This window comes from Panthera onca, chromosome B2 (genome assembly GCF_046562875.1).
Source record: "Panthera onca isolate mPanOnc1 chromosome B2, mPanOnc1 haplotype 2, whole genome shotgun sequence".
Taxonomy (NCBI): domain Eukaryota; kingdom Metazoa; phylum Chordata; class Mammalia; order Carnivora; family Felidae; genus Panthera; species Panthera onca.
The window spans coordinates 140,638,566-140,658,852 of record NC_138343.1 but is presented as its reverse complement, the minus strand read 5'-3'; the positions used below and the strand labels follow the sequence as shown (position 1 = coordinate 140,658,852).

General features: G+C 41.0%; 1 protein-coding gene and 1 pseudogene across 13 annotated transcripts in view; both read right to left on the bottom strand.

The window, feature by feature from the left end:
• Positions 1-20,287, bottom strand: part of ARID1B (AT-rich interaction domain 1B) — a 449,099-nt gene that overhangs the window by 128,791 nt on the left and 300,021 nt on the right. The window lies entirely within an intron of this gene.
• On the bottom strand, positions 9-11,845 carry LOC132666368 (MICOS complex subunit MIC10 pseudogene; annotated as a pseudogene).

Sequence of the window (20,287 nt, the reverse complement as noted above, 5' to 3'; positions counted from 1 at the left end):
GAGAAAGAAACACCAATAGGTTTATAAAGTAACACTCTTGGATCCATGCCTGATCAAAAAAGTATTTCAAAATTGCAACAATGCCCCTTTCGGAGACAAAGTTTTTCTAGATAATACCCCAAATTCAGAGCATGGCCACTCGTTCTTAGAAGACTTTCAGGAGGTCTCTCATGAGTTGAACCCTAAGATCTGGCCCAGCCCTAAAGAGTGAAGAAAGCTGTACAGCTCTCTTCCATAAAACCACCTGACAGCTTTCCTTTAAGCTGCCAGCACTTGTCCCCCAAACCTGTTCCAAGAGTTACAGGAAACAGCACTTCCGATGGTGACTTTACCATCTGAAAGAAATGATGATTTCCATAAACTGAAAACTATAGCTCCGGATCCTTCTATTTGGAGTCAACGTTGAAGGACTATGTGAATTTCAAACTATTACGTTCTAATGGAACAGCAGAATTTTAATCAAACCTTGTGGTAAGAAATGCTTACATCTTAAGTAACTGTAAGTGCCATTATGATAAAATAGTTATGTGTATACTTTTGTAGGATCCTGTGAAAATAAACCCCTTTGAGGTTATGTTGGCAGAAATGGGTCCTCATGTTATACCTTACTTTATAACAACTTTAAGCTAAACAAACAATTTTTAATGCCAACTCTGATTTGTTCCTAACACCCTGTAAGGCAGTTATTAACATCACCATTTGACAGACACAGAAACTGCAGCTCAGTTAGTTACTGTCAAAGGTTACAGCACTGAGGACAGAACCATCCACTCAAGAGGATGAAGAGAGTTGAGAGAGGAGTCTTCTGCAACCTGGTCAGAATGAAAGGAAGAGACTGGAGTTCAGCCTTCCTCGCTGCTGTGGTGCCAGGGTCCAGAATGGGTCACCCACCAGCAGGCACTCCCAGGTCGCTGAGAGTCTGGAGATGAGGTGGGGCCCAGAGCTAGAGCTGGCTGAGTTCTAAAGGCTGGGCTGCAATATAAAATTATTTGCCTTGATGATCTAGGACTAAATGCTGCAGAATGGGATCAAAAATGCCAGGTTCTGTTATTGTCTACAACGCATATTTAATTTTAATTTATACCCTCTACTCATTCAGCTTATCTCACTGCTTACTACTAGTGGGACTTCTAAAACTAGGGCTTTGAAAACTGGTGGAGGTAGACTGAATCTAGACCAAGAAAGACCAAAGGGACCAGGTAAAGCATAGCTGGTTATGGGTCTTGAGGGTACCCCCAAATGTCACAAAGCAAACTCAGGATGAGGATCCCAGTCTCCTGGAAAGTTTCTCTGTTAACCATCTGTTAAATCATATAACTAGCTTCTCTTTCTTAACAGCGAAAGTGCCAACAATTAAAAAATAACATTCTCAAATAGCTACAAAAACCTCACAAAAATGAATGGTACAGAAAAACAAAAATTTCTTATGCTAAGGAGAGTAACATCTAAGAATCACATCTAGGTTTAGAGTAACAAACATAATAACAAATATAACAGTATCAGGGTAGATTGAACATATCACCACTGGAGAAAGTTATCATCGAATCTCCAAAATAAAATGAGGAAAACTGAATCGTATTTTCAAAATTCAGAGGATAAAATCTATAAACGTTTCTACTCAGGGCCCACAAGTTGCACGATTTTGCACATATTCAGCTGGTAAAACGCTGTATTTAACTGGATTACTGGGTTCAACAACAGTTCCATGCAGACTTTCGGAACTGAGCACAACTTTTGCGAAGCAGGGTCAGAAAGAGAGAAAGGTTATTGAGCAAGTGACACGCTGTATACGACGTAGAGAGTATTCACCCTTCAGAAATCAAGGCACTTCTCTGACTCTCTAGAAACAAGACTGAAATTAGAAGTGTCCTCGTGCACTCATGTCGATCTGCTGAGAGAGCAAACAGGGCCAGTTCCAGCCGTCCCTCCCCCCACCCCCGGCTCTCTGCGGACTCCTCATGGCGCAGGCTCAGAGCGAGGATGGATGCGGGGGGTGGAAGAGGGGTTGGGGTTTAAGAACTTGCTCCCAACGCAGCCCCCTCCTGACCGGATGTAACCAATTCACAGAACTGCAAAGGGACACACGGGCAGGGCTCGTCAAAGCAGGTGTTGTCGGCTCTGGCCTGGGCGCTCCAGCTGGACGCTGCCCGTTTTTGCTCTGCCCGCGAACCAAATGTTGTTAAATGACTGAGAGGGAAAAAAAAATCAAGCGTAATACTATGTGATACGTGAAAAATACTTGAAATTCGAATTCCAGTATCTGTTAACGTTTTATCGAACGCTGTCACCGCCATCCCTCTAGGTACCGACCACGGCCACTTCGGGGCTAGGATGGAGACTCCGATGGAGACCCCGTGGCCTGCAAAGCCCAAAATATCTACTGTCGGGCCCTTCCAGAAAAAGTCTGCTAACCCCTGACTCAGAGCTGAAGTATTTCTAGTACGGGGTCTACTGCCTTTGCCTCTTCCTTGGGGTAAATGAGACAGCGCCAGGCCTCAGTCGAACCACGTGGTGACACCCTGTATGTCAGGAATCCTAGGAGCTTCGCCAAGAACAGGGACCGACTCCACATCTACATCCACCCGGAAAATACTGAATGGGAGCCAGACAGAGCCGCGTTCTCTTTGTAGGAGTGGAGGAAGCTGGGAAGCCCCCGTGACGATGGCTGGCGGGCTCTGAGTGCACGCACTCTCTAACACCTAACAAGTATCCATCGTCAATAAACAAGGGGTCCGTCGGGCAAGAAACAGTCGGGGAGGGGGGAGAAGTGGGCTTTTCATGCTTCGTTGCAGGAAAAACAAATTTTTAATAGATAACTAGAGATAAAACTATTATCTTTTATTATACTACTTATGGGTTTAAACATAGAAAAGGCTTTGACATAGATTCAATTTTTTTTAAACATCATCATCTGAAGTTAAATACTCTTGCGCAAATCTTTCTTCATAAGAAACCCAAACAAACAAATTGTTACTTGGAAATTTGTAACATTCTCTGCGCGACCTGTAAATTCCTTCCCTGTCCTCCCTTAAAATTCCAAGTTACGGCCGAACAGGTGACACGGATGGGTGTTAAGAAAGCTTCATTCAAGCTGCAAAAGCATGAAAAACATTTCTGTTATCCAACAAGCTGATCAAGGAAATACCAAGAGAAAAATATAAAAACGGTGGCTTTCTTAGTGTTCAACATATCATCCGAATTTCAGTGCTGACTAGACCTCAGTGCAACAGAAGAGTAATAAAAAGATATAATTTCTATATTACTATTATACATACACGTAACTTTTATATGTAAATTATAGAGAAATATTCCTGCCCTGCAGACACTCAGGGTATCCATATGTATAGCTATCTTAAAACATGTTAATAAAAGAAGTTCAACAGTGGTTTAAACATTCAGCCTAGTTAACAAAGAAGCTCTGTAACTAATACTCCTCTAGAGGACAATTTAGTCAGCAGGGCACCAACTCTGTTCTTCTTTTATAAGTACTATCAGATCTATGACGCCTGTAAAGAACAGAGAGACCTTACTGCATCTCATTCGGACCAAGGCACCTTCAAGCTACAGTGCTTCCATTTATCTTGCTGGAAGGCTGGCAGGTAAGGTAATTGCAGAGAGGACTCTTTTAAGGGGCTAGAGTCCCTCTGCCCCACAGCATTCCCTTTGCATCTTTGCTGTGTGGAGTGATGGGTGAGGCAATGACTGCATGGGCTCATACACGGTAAATTCGGTATTCTGCCAGGACAAGTGGAGTTGGCAAAATCTAGCTCTCGAGTTGGGTTTTCAGTATGTGGCATCACTCAGAATACTGAATACTTTCCAGCACCCCCAAAATAACGTAACCTCTGCCGCCAATGGTTAAATTATTTTTTGAAAATCAGTGCCTTAGAAAAGAAAAGCTTGTTTTACTTTAAAATTTAATTTAAATGGAAGTTCCCTGCAAAGGCTTTCCCTCCGTAACCATCGTCTCTCCGCCCATGTAAAATTTTCATTCTGATCCGAGCGACAGGTACAGGAGATTTCACTGCACGGAGCAGGAAGTGCCACCGGGGAGCAATAACAATGCTAGCAGACTCTGACAAGAGAAACACTTATGACTTAACACAGAGCGCAGATATGTCCCTGATTCAATACGATGGGACAGGGTGGGGAAGGGCAGTGACAGAAGGGTGTGTATGGGAACATGCCACGAAGGAGGAGCATAGGAAGAATTTTTAGAGATCTACACATACACGTAACAGACATACAAATTCTCTCATGTCTGCATATTATAGATGATCCTCCCTACTTTTAATTTACTGGGGGGCTGCCTACTTTTAATTTACTTCTTTTAAGACCACGTCCTTGCAATTTCCAGAGAGGAAATGCAAAACAAGAAACAGACTTGGTCTCAAATACATAAACAGTGTGCTGGAGTTGAAAGCATTACTGATGACATTGCTACAGAAGAATGTCAGCTGACTCCAGGGCACTTCAGTATTCCTGAGGAATAGACATGATTTCTCTTTTCCTCCCACTGGGATGTTCTCAGGTGGAAGTCACTGCTCCTGCTCTTTGACATATTTTCCGTGTAGAAGACATGGAGCCTGGAAATCATGCTGACAGTTGTTGGAGTAGGCCATTCCCAATCCCATGCCAGAACCAAAGACTAATGGCCACATTCTTCTTTTAAAGAAGGTAAGTGAGAAAACCAGTCTTAATCCAAAACCGACACCTATCTTCACGACCGCATCCGCCATGCACTGGTCCCACTTCCTGCCGAGCTCGGAGTCCGACATGTTCCCCACCCCCAGCTCCCTAAAAATATTTTTCATTTATTATGACTTACTACATCCAGAGGCATCTTTGGTTTTGATGGTATTCAATGTATCTAGTAAGTTAGCTTCCTAAAGGATAAATTCAGGTAATGCTGGGGACATCTTACCGTCTCTTCCAAGGCCTGGGAATAAGTTAGAAAATCTTACTCCCTTGTTTAATTAAATAAGTGGGTTTTTACAAAAGCAAATCGACTCCAACATACTCTAAGCTGTGGCCCTCAATACAATTGGTTGATAGTATTAGATCAGTCTCTGATAGAGAACTGCAGAACAGACACACATTTGGTCTTCTCTCGCTCAGAAGTGCCCCAAGAGAGCACGAGGATAAACACTGAATTAGAAACAGAGAAGATATTTCAATCAATGAGACTAGTTCAGGTCTCTTGTTTAAGGATTTTAATAGGATACAGTTAATGATTTCTCACTGTGACTTCCCATGGGTTTGACGCACAGGTTAAAATGCCAGTTCAATGGTCTTTTTAAAAAGTCTCTCCATTATCTTCAAAAGCAGGAATAGTGTCTCTTCTCCTTTTTAGAATTTTAAGTATAAAATTCAGACACGCATTTTTTCTTTTTCTCTAACTGGACCCTAACTTTCTTAAGCAGTGACTCCTTGTGCCAAGTGTGGTGCTAAAGAGAGGAAGGGTTTGACTGGTCACTGGTGACTGTCGCTGAATTTATATGCTCTATGGTAAAATACAGCTGCAAAGACCATATAGAGTAAGCCAGCACATGCAAATCTTTCTAAATATTTACCATAAATGCTCTAGTGAAAACTACTGACTTTGCTATTAAGATTTAGCAATGAATTCTCAGCCCTCTGTTTCCAATTAACATCCCTGAGGCTAACCACCCCCAGCCTCATCGGATGCTTAGCTCTTTAGAAACTGATACTTCGCACACTGTAAAATCACTTCATACCTTCCAACCTTATTTTAGAAGTATCATTTTGGACATGTGATACAAACGCACCTTGAAACTGATATTAGAATTGAGTCAATAATTTGACTGCCATATATACACAAAGGAAAAACCTCACGGTGACTCTGTTTAATCTCTATGATATTGGTAGGTTTCTTCTCCATGCAGCCCACCCAAGTCCCTGCTGTTTTCGTTTGTCTAGACAGCAAATGAGTTAAAAGCTTAGGCTTCCTGTCTAAACGAATAAAAAAATGCAAAGGCACAGTAAGACAGAATCCGTGAAAAAAAAAATCCTCCAAAGCACTAATTTTTAGGCTCTAAAAGCATCTTCTTTCCAAGTTATATATATCACTTTCTATTTAAACATGTCCAAATAATAAATATTTATCTCTTCATTATATGTGACAATATATATAACATGTAGCCTTAAGATGTATGAGGCCAACTGGAAAAAAAAAGTTTGATGTTAATTTAAACATAGTCACAAGCGCCACAAATGACAAACCCCTAGCCAAAGCCAAGGATAAATGCAAAGAAAATTCATGAGTCAAAATTCATTGTAATGAGAACCACTTTCTTTTTCTTTTTCTCCAGCCAAGATTCCATTATGGGTAACTCTCATTTCAAAGGGACATTTGTAGGATAATCAACTAAACCGATACTTTACAGAAGCAGGATTCAGAGTCACGCACACTATCATAAGCAAAAATTGTTAAAATGGTTGTATTTCCTTTGATTTTGAAAAATCAGCACCTAAAATAGAAGCTGGCCTCAAAGGTCCTTGGGTTAGAACTCCTGATACGAAATGTGCTGTGTTCTAAATTTAGACGTGGTAAACAATATAAGTATGAAACATGCATCATGTAAGGGAATTTTTTTCCATTGCACAAGCCTCAGGGGGATCCTAAATTATTCTCAGTTTTTGAACTCTGCCCAGGGAAATTCTCTGTTCTTCCACTATTAACAACAGTCTCAAGATGTCATGTAGGGTAGGAAGAACAACAAACAGACCCTTTACAACAGTATGGGCAGTCCTGAACTTAAAAATTATTTGGCAAGAAAATTTACTTACAGTTTTTTGGGTTTTTTTTTTACATTGTATGGAATTTGGGATTAACTTTCACTTGGAAATAACATTACCGTGCTTGGTTACACTCCTAGGACTGTGCTCACAAGTGATAATGATAATGAACAGAATAATGATGATTTTTTAGCAACAACTCTTACTACCATTGATTCAGCACCTTCTATGTACCAGAGACATTGTGTATATTTTCTTATATGACAAAACTATAGCATCTTATTAGCTCCAATCTATTGTTCCTACCCAAATGTTTCTTAACTGATTTCATTGTCCAACATAGCCAAGAGCCTCCGGACCCTTCCTAACCTCGAGTCAAAGCCCAAGCCAGTGCTGAAAACATTAAAAAAGACTCATGTGTGAAGAGTTGCTGGTCCGTTATTATTCTAAGAGCAATGGCATCTTAAAGAATGCACTTATTAATAGAAATGACAGACCACCTGTGAGGTTACAACTACATAATAAAGTGAGAACAATGAATAATTTGGGGAGAGGTCTCCGTACTGCGTGTCAACCCTCAGGCAGGCATGCCCTCTCTAAGGTTTGCAGGTGAAGCTGTGGGTGGGGGAGAGAGGTGATGGAAAAGGAGGTGGAAAAACATGTGAATGACATTTTATATTTAAGTTGGCCTGCACTGTCGATCCTGCACACTCAAACGCCCACTTTCGCAGAGTGTCAATGAAGAGAGACAAACAGCTAGCCAGATAAATTCTTAAGGAAGAAATTCTGTGATGGAGGGGCGGATTCGTAAGCGGTATGGAAGACACAACAGTGCGTCCTCAGCCGGTGCACGCTGGCCCGGGGGCTGCGGTCTGCGGCAGGTCCACACCAGGAGCCAAGGCGTGCCCCCTGGAAGAGTGGTGTGCAGGAGCCTGGAGGCAGACAGAACAATGTGGAAAGGCAAGAGCTGTGGGCCGGATGCCCCTTCAGGAGCGGTGAGGGGAAGCTCACTGGGAAGCCAGGAAAGAGACTGGGCGAGAGGGGTGGGCGCGGCCGTGAACCGCCTCTCTCTGCCCACAGCAGGCCGCGTGGGCTTCCACTCTTAGGAGCCAGGGAGCCGACGGACGGCTCCGAGATGCTTCTAATGTCACCAGAGAAGGAAAAGGAATGCAGAGGAATGCCGAGAAAGAAATGTTAAACACTTTAAAGGAAAACAATCATGTTTTCAAGTGTTTAGGAACGAAGAATGCCTTAAGAACACGGTTACAATTATAGGTACCGCTTCAGAATAAATCTGTAAAACATTTTATAAAGAGCTATGTATTTTAGCGTTACATAAAATTGAACACACAAAGGAACAACAGCAAAGACCTCAATAACTACAGTCCAGGTTAAACGGTGACGTGTTTTCCGGACTGCAGCCACCCTGCTCATTTCAGTTATATGTAAGAATCATTGAATGGGTAAGTGAGCTGAAATATACATACCTCACCCTTAAAATAGCACAGCAGTGAATAAAAACTAATTATGAGGAACACTTGGCTTTACCGGATTATGTTCTTTATATACCCCACCCCCAAACCGTTGGTGACGACTCCTGAGACGCGCAGTTATAAAGGGGGAAGGATCAGCTTGTTACACGCAGGAAGAGGGACATGGGTTTATGGGCTTGTGTTTTACAAATATCAACGTCAGGTATGAAACTCTAAGGTATGAATGACCCATGTGCTTTGAAAGCAAATTGACAAACTAACAAGATCTGTAAATATGCAAGATTTAGAGTTTTTCTACTGATACCAGTTTTTATTGCTGAAAGCGTGTCATAAATCTTTATAACAGAAAAGCAATCAACACCACCTTTTTGCGTCTCTCATGGTGAAAAACTACTGTTTATCTTAGAAGTATAATGCTTAGCACGTAGAAATTCTGAAAATAAAACTTAAAAACAAAAAGGCATGAACCCTCAGGAGACATTTATTTCTTCAGCATACAGCAATGAAATACTTTAAAACAGTAAGACCTATAGGAACCGCAAATAAATTAGCAACTTAAAAAAAAAAAACAAACCAGAAACACAAATTGTACTGAGTCTACATGGAATAGAGGGAAGTTTTACTTCTACAACAGTACTAAAACTTAGTTATTTTGACATTTCCCTATTCACATGAACCATACGAACATACATGCTTGTTCTAATCCTTCACTGGATTTTTAAAAAATTTTTATTTTGAAATGACTTTAGACTTATACAAAGTGGCAAAGAGTACTTAGTGAGTGTTCTTACGTACCCTTCACCCAGGCTCCCTCAAGTTAACATTTTATGTAACCGTGGCACATTTATCCTTCAATTTGTGTTTGGTGTTTTCCCGTGACTACGCTGAGGTTATAGATTTGGGGAAAGAATAGCACAGACGTGGAGGGTCCTTTACAAGGCATCGTATCGGGGTGTGATATAAACACGACTTAGGAGAGCTGATGGTACTGTCATCACTTGGTTAAGGTGGTGTCTCCCAGGTTTCTCCACAGTCAAGTGACTTTTTCCCTTTCTGTATCCCATTCATGAGAAGGGGGTCACTAAGCCCACACCCACACCCAAAGGAGGGAAATTATGCTCCATTTCCTGGATGAGCATCAAAGAATTTGTGGGTGTAGGTTAAAAGCAAACAGAGTAAGTAAATATTTGGGGGGGGTATATTTGAAGCAATGCAAGTATACGGTTTCTCCTTTAGTTTTGCCCACAATTTTAGTTGGCATTTATCAGTGAGCCTCGCCTGCAGCACAACTCTGGTGCCCTAATGTTGCTTTTCTATTTCCTTTGTTCCTTCTACATTTATTATTTGGAATTCTTATGTAAGGAAAGGCTGCCCTGTCTCCATTAATTTTTACATGGTCAAGAAGTTAATTCTCTTATGTGTCTTTTGGTGTAGCCAAAGTTCCTTTATAAGATGATCGGTTGATACTCTTAACAACAATAAATGAAATAATACTTCCAACGGAGGTTTCATAATTTAAAAACACTGGAGAGAGAAAATATGCACTTTATGCTTTTCCAGACATGGCTAGTGGGAGTATAAATTAGTATGATCACTTTGGGCAAAAATCTGTAATCACACTGTAAAGCTGAAGGTGCATTTTACCTTATGACCCAGGAAGTCCATGCCTAAGTGTGCTCTCTGGCACAGGTACATAAGGAGACACATCCAGGCGCCGAAAAACTGTTTCAGGACCCTAACAACAAAAGTTGGAGACAGTCTAATTTTCCAGCAATATAAAATAGAGATGTATTCAGAAAATGAGACACTCTACAGCAGTGAAACTGAATGAGCTACAGTTAAAAATATTCGTATGACTCTCAAAAAACAATGTCGATAGAAAACAACCCCCCAAACCCAAAGCAGTGACACATCATCAATATAGGAGAGGAGGCAACAGAGAAGTGACCCATCAGCACAGTAGTGGAAACGCACAAAGTCCGGGACAGCAGCGCAATGCGCAGACCGGAGGAGCCCGTGAGAACTGGCCATTGGCTCTGCTGGGTCAGCAGGGAAACGGGGAGAGAAAAGAGACAAGGAAGAATCATGTCATGGTCCTCCCTCCCCTCACGACAGCCGACACGCGACACCACGGATGGCACCTAAAGCCTGAGCAGCCTGGTCTAGCCTGAAACGAACCTCTGCACGGCTCGCGCGGGGAGGCCCCACTTCCCTCCAAGAGCCATCCGCTCACATCTCGGTGAGCCGCTCTGTGCCACCGACACCAGAACGTGTGAGCTGCGCAGCGGCTTCCCCAGTGATGCCAAGCCGCGTCTGTCTACTGCACGGCTTCTGAGGCTGGGTTTTAATCAGAGGTCAGCATGTTCCACGGTGGAAGCTCTAGGAGTAAGACCACATACATAGATTCACACCCTGGCTTTGCCGCTTATTACGTGACCGGGCGACATATTGAACCTTTCTGCGCTTTGCTTCGCTCATCTGGAAACTGAGGGAAATGTCGGTACCTGCCGAAGACAGTTGCCGTGAGAATTAAATGAGAAATAGTAAGTTGAAAGGATGGGTGCGGTACAATCTGAGTTAGGTGTGAGCTGTAATGATCGTGAACCAGAGGGAGAGGCCGTGGGATAGAGAGCCCGAGCTGTGTGTAAGGGGTAAGTGCGAGGGAGCAGGGAGGTGTCGGGGAAGGGCTGAAAGGGTGAAGAAGAGGAGGGAGGGCAGTCGTCCCCCACTTTCCCGATCGCAGTGGGTAGTGACAAGGGCCCTGCAGGTCCTACAACCACATCCACTAAGAGGTGGGAACTGGGTTTGAAAACAAACCCAAACAGGAGCAGCCAAAAGAGAAGGGAAATTCTGCACGGAGGAGGTAGTCCTTTCATTCTGCAGGTGGCCCTGCTGGGTCACTCATTCATAAGCGCTTTAATGAGTAGGACAGGGCACTCTCTTTACCACGTTTCTGTCAATAACAAAATGTTAGCACGGAGAGACCGCCGTGCCGCAGTAGAAAAGCGCTGGATGTAAGAGGCTTCTGAAGCTGGGTGGCATGAAGCATCGGTTGTGGGCAAGACAACCTAATCCTCTGTTTACCTGTAAAGTGGGGATCATCATGTTTATTTTGCCAATGGATCAATGTAACAAACAGAGCAAACGAGAAGGAACTGTGAAGGGCATCACGTTCAAAAGAGAAGATGATTTCCTGGTACTAAGTTATGTATTAGACACAACGCTCAAATTACTCATGTTCTGAAGGAGAAGTTAAAAATAGAATTAATGTGGGGCTCGGTGGCTCGGTTGGTTAAGAATCGGACTTCGGCTCAGGTCATGATCTCACGGTTTGTGAGTTCGGGCCCCGCGTCGGGCTCTGTGCTGACAGCTCGGAGCCTGGAGCCTGCTTCAGATTCTGTGTCTCCCTCTCTCTCTCCGCCCCTACCCCACTCATGCAGTCTCTCTCTCAAAAATAAACATTAACCAATTTTTTTAAAAATAGAATTAACGATGCAATAAATACTGAGGCCACAGCAGCTTAAATTCCAATTTCTTTCTTTGAATAACTATCTCCTCTTCTAACAATAATCAAAAATATCTACAAACAAGTTATTTCATTTCTTCAGTATTTAAAGACAGATTAAAATTATCTCATTAAAAATAGAAAGAAATAGTTTAATGGCTTCAATATAAAAGAAAGCTGAAATTTTTATATTTTCACAGAAATTATTTTTAAGACTTCTGAGTTCTTTAGGAAAAAAGTAGAGAATCCAGAAAATTTTTTACATGATTAGCCTGACTACATTACAGATGGAAATGTTTTGTGAAGACTATTTTTATATTTTAAAATGAAATATGACACATTCAGTACATCCCCCAAAAGTCAAACTTAAAAACATGAGTTTTTCTTATTTTACGTTATCTAAGATTCACTTAGATAAGAGGTTTCCAAAATGAGTCATTTTCTGTCTACGTAGGGGGCAGCCCGTCACTTAACACCTCAAGGGCTAGCACTCAAGTGCAATTTTACATCGTAATTTTTCCTAAGAGCATATAACCATTTTATTAACTTAAAAAACTCCTTCTCAAGAAGAGGTGGTCATAAACCTGCTCAGGGTTTCAGACAGAAACCTGTAAATACTAATAATGATGAGGGTGATGAGGATTATTATAATAATAATAGTAATAATAATAATATCATCATCATCAATAAGGGCCCGAATTAGGTCTGGAAGGCCAGCGTGTTTCACACTCAAACACACTAACTGTCAACGGAGCCACTGATGTGCCGTGCAATGGTGTTACTGAGCCTCACACTTACAAGTGATTACCTTGTCATCTGGAACACATTTCAGGGCCCACTAGGAGAATGAAGAGTTTCTCTGATGGGCACTGTAGTCCGCTATCAGCAGTCTCAAAGACAGCATAAACAAATTCAGATATAGGATTCTGAATGGTGAAAGGATAAAATTCACACTCCCTTTGCCTTCTAAAACCTCTGAACAGAGAAGGGACCTCGGTAAGCAGACTCGCAAGCCTATCACATTGCCTAATTCTTCTTTTATCCCAGTAAATTATAAGTTTTGAAATAAAATTGGACTTAAAACTCCAGTCATCAATCTGTAAATCCCTAGCAAGGGTCAGAAAGTCTTCTTCTGCATCATACTCCTCTCCTCTAATGAAACTTGCTTTTTAAAAGCATCCATTAGATGTTAGCTGTTTTGGTTTTTTTTTTTACACCTTTGTATTGTAGCAAACAGTGATCTTTTCGGATGCAGGCCATGGTGGCTACAAAGAATCTGGGCTCTAGAACCACACAGCTGACCCCAACCCAGCTCCTCTTTTGCAAATTCCAAGGACGTGGGCAATGACAGAGCCCCACCAGCCTCCACCCCTCATCTGTACTTAGTAGGGGACAGTAAAAGTAATGCCCTCACAGTGTTGATGAGAGAGTTAAGTGAGTTGCTGTACATAAAGTACCACAGCGCCAAGCATGGCCCCAGGTAAAGTGCTCACTAAATATTTACTGGAATGTAGGTTTACAGTAATAACGGAGAGGTAAAAATCACGAATTCTGGAGTAAGAGCAGTTTGAAATCAAGTCCGGGATCTGCAATTTCTTCACCCAATCTTGGGCAAGTTACTTAACCTCACTGAGCCTCAGATTCACCATCCAAAAAATAGGGAAACTATCACTTATGCTATATAGTGAGGATTAGATATAATTATGAACGAGAACTATTAAGCATGTGCTCAATAAACAGTTGCTTTGTATATAAATGCCTACATACACATGTAAACATACACGCATTTCCGACACACGGTTTGTTTGTTAACTCTTTGTAATCAAAATTACATTTTGAATGCGGCATAAAGAATTTGCAAATGACTTCTAGAATATCATCTCACTTATAAAATAGGATGAGTAAATAGTGGCATGAATGCATCCTTCCATTCTTTAACAAATATTTACCAGATAATTATGTGTCAGGCAAATAGTTATGTTAACAATCAATATTCTATTAAGTAAATAGCTTTTGGCACTTTAAAATGCAGTGTTACCAATGATAAACACGGCACAACAAAGAGGGAATGGAAAAGGTAATCAGCCCCAGCGGTAAAAAAGCCTCGGTTCAAATCTTCCCTCTATCACTTCCTAGTGGTATAAACCAGGCAAGTGAATTAACATCTCTGCGCTACAGTTTCTTCACCTATAAAGTGGATCTCTGTCCCAAAGATGTGGAGAGAATTTAGCTTAACAGAGAATCTATTGAATAAATATTAGCCACCACGATCTTTATTATAACACATAGTGTAGAAATACATTTAAAACAAAGAATAACAACAAAGATAGAAAGCTAGATGTTAAAGTGGCAAAAAAGTGAGAAGCCACCTAAATGTCAACTTAGTAATGGGTTATTTAAATATACAATAATTATTTGGGGCACCTGGGTGGCTCAGTTGGTTGAGGGTCTGACTCTTGATTTTGGCCCAGGTCATGATCTCGGGGTTGTGACATCGAACCCTGCATCCAGCTCTGTGCGGGGCATGGAGCCGACTTACGATGCCTTGTCCCTGTGTCCCTGTCTGTCTGTCTCTCTCTCTTTCCCCTCTGCCTCTGCTCCCCACCGTGTGTGTGTTCTCTCTTTCAAATGTAAAAATATGTAATATTTATTCAAAATATACATTAAAAATGTAATTTTTATTGAAAAGATTGAGTGAAAATCAGGTTAACAGCAGAAAACATGACCTAGTTGATGTAAGATATATAAAATATTATATGAATATATATGCATTTATATGTACATATAAAATATACCTGTGCCTTTTTTAATGCCTAAGAGGTATTAAAACGTTAACAGTGGTTATTTTAAGTGATTAGATTTGAGAGAATTTTTTATTTCTTCTTTGTACTTGAGCAGGCATTTTACTTTTTTTTAAAGTTTATTTTTGACAGAGAGAGAGAGTACACACGTGAGCACATGAGGGGGGGGAGGGGCAGAGAGAAAGGGAGAGAGAATCCCAAGCAGGCTCCATGCTGTCCTGCAGAGCCAGATGCGGGGCTTGAACTCAAGAACCATGAGATCATGACCTGAGCTGAAACCAAGACTAAGGCACTTAACTGACTGAGACACCCAGGTGTCCTCAGATAGCATTTTAATAAGTGCTGGAGCTTCTTTGCAAAAGTAACAAAACAAAAGGGGACCCTGGAGATTTGAACAGTCTTTAACACATAGCCATAGCGCAATTTCACGAATAGAGTATTAATTTGTACCCACTCTAAGGCAAACGACAAATGACTTTAAAAAATATCCGTTAAGGGGCACCTGGGTGGCTCAGTTGGTTAAGGGTCCGACTTCGGCTGAGGTCATGATCTCACGGTTCGTGGGTTCAAGCCCCATGTCGGACTCTGTGCTGACAGCTCGCGGAGCCTGGAGCCTGCTTCAGCTTCTGTGTCTCCCTCTCTCTCTGCCCCTCCTCCATTTGTGCTCTCTCACTCTCTCTTTCTCAAAAATAAACATGAAAAAAGAGTTTTTGAAAAAAAAAGCCCATTCAAAAAACGGGTAGCAGTTGAATCATAGTAGCATGAAATATTAGTATTTTCAGAATAGATGTGAAAACAATGCAAACGTATACGGTAAGAAAATAAAAGACAAAGACGGGCAAATAAGTTATGCTCATATGCATAGTTTTCACATTTTACCAGGCTTCGATTTTTTTTAAGTTTAATTATTTATTTTGAGAAAGAGAGCATTTGCGCAAGGCAGGGGGAGAGGCAGAGAGAGAGAGAGAGAGAGAGAGAGAGAGAGCGAATCCCAAGTAGCACAGAGAAAGCGTGGGGTCTTATGTGGGGCTCCATCTCACGAACCGTGAGATCTTGACCTGACCCAAAATCAAGAGTCAGACGGCTTGGGGCGCCTGGGTGGCTCTGCCGGTTGAGCATTCGACTTCGGCTCAGGTCATGATCTCACAGTCCATGAGTTCAAGCCCCACGTCGGGCTCTGTGCTGACAGCTTGGAGCCTGGAGCCTGCTTTAGATTCTGTGTCTCCCTCTCTCTCTGACCCTCCCCTGTTCATGCTCTGTTTCTCTGTGTCTCAAAAATAAAATAAAAACATTAAAAAAAAAATTAAAAAAAAAAAAAAAGAGACGGCTTAAGTGACTGAGCCCCCCATGCACCTCCCGGCTAAGATTTTTAATACAATTTTCCTCACGGTTTCCATTAGCAAGTCTGTTTGTACATGAGTAAGATGGCTGAGGAAAACTAAAAATCAGATAAGAGGTAAGTAGAACAAAGCAAAACTCTCGATACTGATTTCAATAGCGTGGCCTGGCCTAACAAGCCACTCCCTCAAAGGGATCAACACAGCAAATGCGGACACTGGTACTTCCAGTTAAACGGGTCCTCCACAGCTTATTGCCCCCAAAAGTGCCATCTTGAACCTGCAGATTCTCGGAAGAAATAGAAGTCATGTGTCTATCAATACTTTAAATAGAATATGAATAGCTATTTTGTCATTGTTGGCAACACCGAAGAAAACAGGGCCAATTATTAGAAATACTGAATAATACTGCTTCAGGTTTTGTGCATCTCCTATGGTCTAAATAACTCCATACAGAAAACTCCTGTCAAGGATCTCATTTTAAGAGGTACAAGTTCAACATTATCGATTTTCTTTACTTGCAAAGAAAATTACAATTTTTAACACAATTCTCTCTGTGAATTGATGCTTTTAAATTTCCTATTTCACTTGGAAATTGTAGAAGAAAGCAAACAAGCTGGAATAAACGGGTTCTTAAAGTACCCAAAAGGAGTAGAAATAATAAGCAGAGTATTATAAAATCATAACCTGAGGTATATTTGTTCTACTGAGTTCACTTTAACTCTGAGAGCGAGTAACCACATGAGATTGGTAGGAGCGCCCTAACAGTCCGTCAGTGTGGAGCATGTGATGTGACGTCCCATGATTTGTCCTTGTACAGGACAGACCTGTCTCTTCTTGCCTTCCAGGACCCTGTCCTCTTCCGAATTTTCCTTAGCACTTAAGCAGCTATGACATTGTATTACGGAAAAAGGGGATTTGGGCTCTGAGAATAAAAGCAATATATATATATATATATATATATATATATATATATATATATGCATATATATATTTTCTTTTTAAAGCCGTGTATATAAAAACTGGTGAAAACTACTGATGAATTAAATAAAAGAGGAATGAAGGAAAATGCACAACTCCAACAAGCCCAGCAATCTGTTATGAGCTGAATGAGTGCCAGTTTGGGGGCCTCGGGGCTCGGTAGGATTTCTCTGTATAGTGCCAAACTCCAACAATATTGTTATGGTTAGAGAGGAATTTCTCACAAGAGCTAACAAAGGCAGAAGGTCATAAATAAACCCAGCAGGACTGCCTTGTCAGTTCTCATTATTAGCGCTGCAGGCACTTGCTTTTCTGTGGGCTTCTTACAGGTTCATTTAAGTGTAAGAGTTCTTCCTTGAAAATTCACAAACTCATAAATAAAATGGTTCTTAATCTAGCAAACAAAAATAACTGAGAAGTAAGTAAGAAAATCCACAAGCAGGTAAATAAATAAAGGACCGAGTCACGGTGAACGGCAGAGCTCAGCCTGCATTTCCGAGAGCTGGGGTACCTCGACTCCTGGCCTCAGCACCCCAGCAGTGACCGACAGGATGCTCTGCGTTCCCACCACAAAAAGTCTGCAGGATGCTATCTGGGCAGGAAATGAAGCTCAGCCCCTAAACTGATGCTGACATGTGTTATAAACTGAGGAAAGCACAGCTGTGTGATCATTACTGCAATTATGAAGTGACATTTAGTGTTAACTTTATTTTGCTGAAGTTTGTACCTAGTAACAAAAAAAGGAGGGGCGAGTCTATTAACGATAAGAAGGGATGCTGATTTTTTGCAATTAAAAAAAACAAAACAAAACAGGAGCGTACTGCTTGGTCTTTAAAGAGGTAGACGTTACCTTTTACACGAACCAAACCTACGTCTTTGAGCTCTTAGCAATTCCTCGTAACAGAATAGGAGATTTAGTTCTGTAATATTTAAAAACTAAGATGCAATCATCAATTCTTTCCCAATTTTATGTCCTTGTAATCCAAGAAGATCAGAGAACAACAAACTTCCAATTATCCCAACACAGATATTAATTCAAAGGAGAAATGAGCTGATAAATTTGATTCCATTTACTAATAACTCAACACGAAAATATCTTCTTCCTCAACAAGAAAAATGTATTTTATAGTGTCATCTACTTTCTATTAAAAAAGAGAGACAAAATTAGTAATACAGCTCATTATTCTTAAAAACAGACGAGAAACCGTTTCATCAGAAAACAAAACAGAAAATAAAAATCCTCAGTAGCACTACACAGAGCTAACCGAATTCTAACATTTTGCCATATTTCCTTCCAGTCTTTCCTATCGAGTACAGCAAGGTAAGCTTGATTTGCACGCAGTAACAACTGAGGTACCTACTGACCTACTTGGCATCCTCTGTCAAGAAAGTGAACATTTTGTCTCACAGATGATTCTCAGTTTTATAATTTGTGCGTCTTTTTAACGTAACTGTAAAGTTGAAAAATTAACCTGAGGGTTCCACATCATCTCCTTCAAGAGAACGATTAAAGTCAGCAAGAGAACAATGTTGCTCTCATAGGCCAGGATGCTGGAGTACCGTTTTGTGTGGTTACTTGGTCACAGAAGCTGGGCTATTAAGTGCTGATGGGTTACAAAGAAAGGTATGTTTGCAGAATTACTTTTCACTGGCTTGCAGCCTCTCATTACCCACCACGCACGATTATGAGTGTCAGGCTGATGTTGAATTCTTCCCAGAGAAAATTCTCCATGTTTGCTTTAGATACTGGCAATTGGTCTATATGCTCAGCATTCAAACAGGATTGCCCTTGAATAACCTAACATTACCGGTACAAGGAACATGACTAAAGGCCGAAAAGAAGGGAGTCTAAATATCCAAGGATGGTAAGAGACCCAGACAGGCCTCCTTTTACATTGCTGGGGAAAAGTAGGTTTTTCTAGAGAACATATCTGAAACGGTAAGTAAGTGCGTGGACTGTAGCCTATACAAGAAATCCATGGAGTTAAATCTCCATGCAGTTAAATATGCAAACGCCATATCACAGTTTTTTGGCTAGCAGCTTTATAATTAGGCAGTCCAAGGTTGACAATGTTAGGCCATAAATATCCTCAGGAACTTACTACTGAATATTCTGTCAACAGAAATAATTAATGGACATAAGGTTCCTAAACCTGATATACGTAGATCATGAGTAACATATCAAAAATAAAATGTTTAGACTAGTTTTAGTCTCCGACAGCAAATCCATGCTAGCAGTAACCAAACCATACGTCATCAATTCTTAGAGTTGTTTAGCAGATGTTAATGGGGCTCACACACAGTATTTCAGGTAGAAACATGCTAGAAGTATTAAAACACAGGGAGAGCAATAAAATAAGTCACTGAGGTGTAATGTACAACACGTATGGTCAACAGTGCTGTACTATATATTTCAAAGTTGCTAAGAGAGTAAATCTAAAGTTTTTGGTACAAGAAATATAATTTTGTAACAATGTACACTGATGGATATTAGATTTATTGTGATCATTTCAAAATATGTAAAAATATTGAATTATTATGCTAATACCTGAAACGAATATGTTATAAATCAATTATATCTAAATATAGCAGTATTTTTGTTTATATATGTATGTGTATATACGTGTGTGTGTGTGTGTGTGTGTGTGTGTGTGTGTGTGTGTGTAACAACATGGGGAAAGTAAAGTTTGACTCCCTCGGAAGAGAAGCACTTAGGGGAACTGTTAGGAATCATACAGAGTTTTCAGAACTAAAACAAAAGCCACAGAAACACTTACTCCAGTCCTTTGTGTTTAGAACGTGAAACTGAGGTCCAAAGAGAGGCTAAGTTATTTACATCAAAACTATGCCCAGGTTCTATAGACAAAGACTACATTAGCACGCAGTTTTCTAGGTATGTTTATCAACGACATTACCACTGATATTGACAGGCTAGCCCAAGAAGCTGAAAGGACAGAGAGAGAATGAGTAAATGAGAGAGAGAAAGAAAAGAGGGAGGAAGAAGGGGAGCGGAAGGGAGGTGGGAGGAAGAGAGGGAGAGGAAGAGGTGGGGAGTAGAAGCGAAGGGGGGGGAGGGAGGGACAGAGAGGGAACGTGCACTGGTCACGAGAGCACCCTATACCTACTTAAGCACATTTTCTAACAGTTACTATTTCACGCTGTAGGTACGTGACTCTCTCAAAGTCTCATTTCATTTAGCAAATAAGAATATGACTTTGTAAGGGATAAAAGGAAGAACACGCAAAAACCACGTGGCTGAGACGTCCCAGTCTGTGTAATAGCAGGATACAGCCGAACAGATCTTTTGGTGATTTAAAGCAGACCTTTTATTTTCTAATTTCTAGCCTTTGCTGTGTCTCACACAATGTGTTCTCTAGTTCTATTTCTTGAACTTATAAACGTGTTCACGCC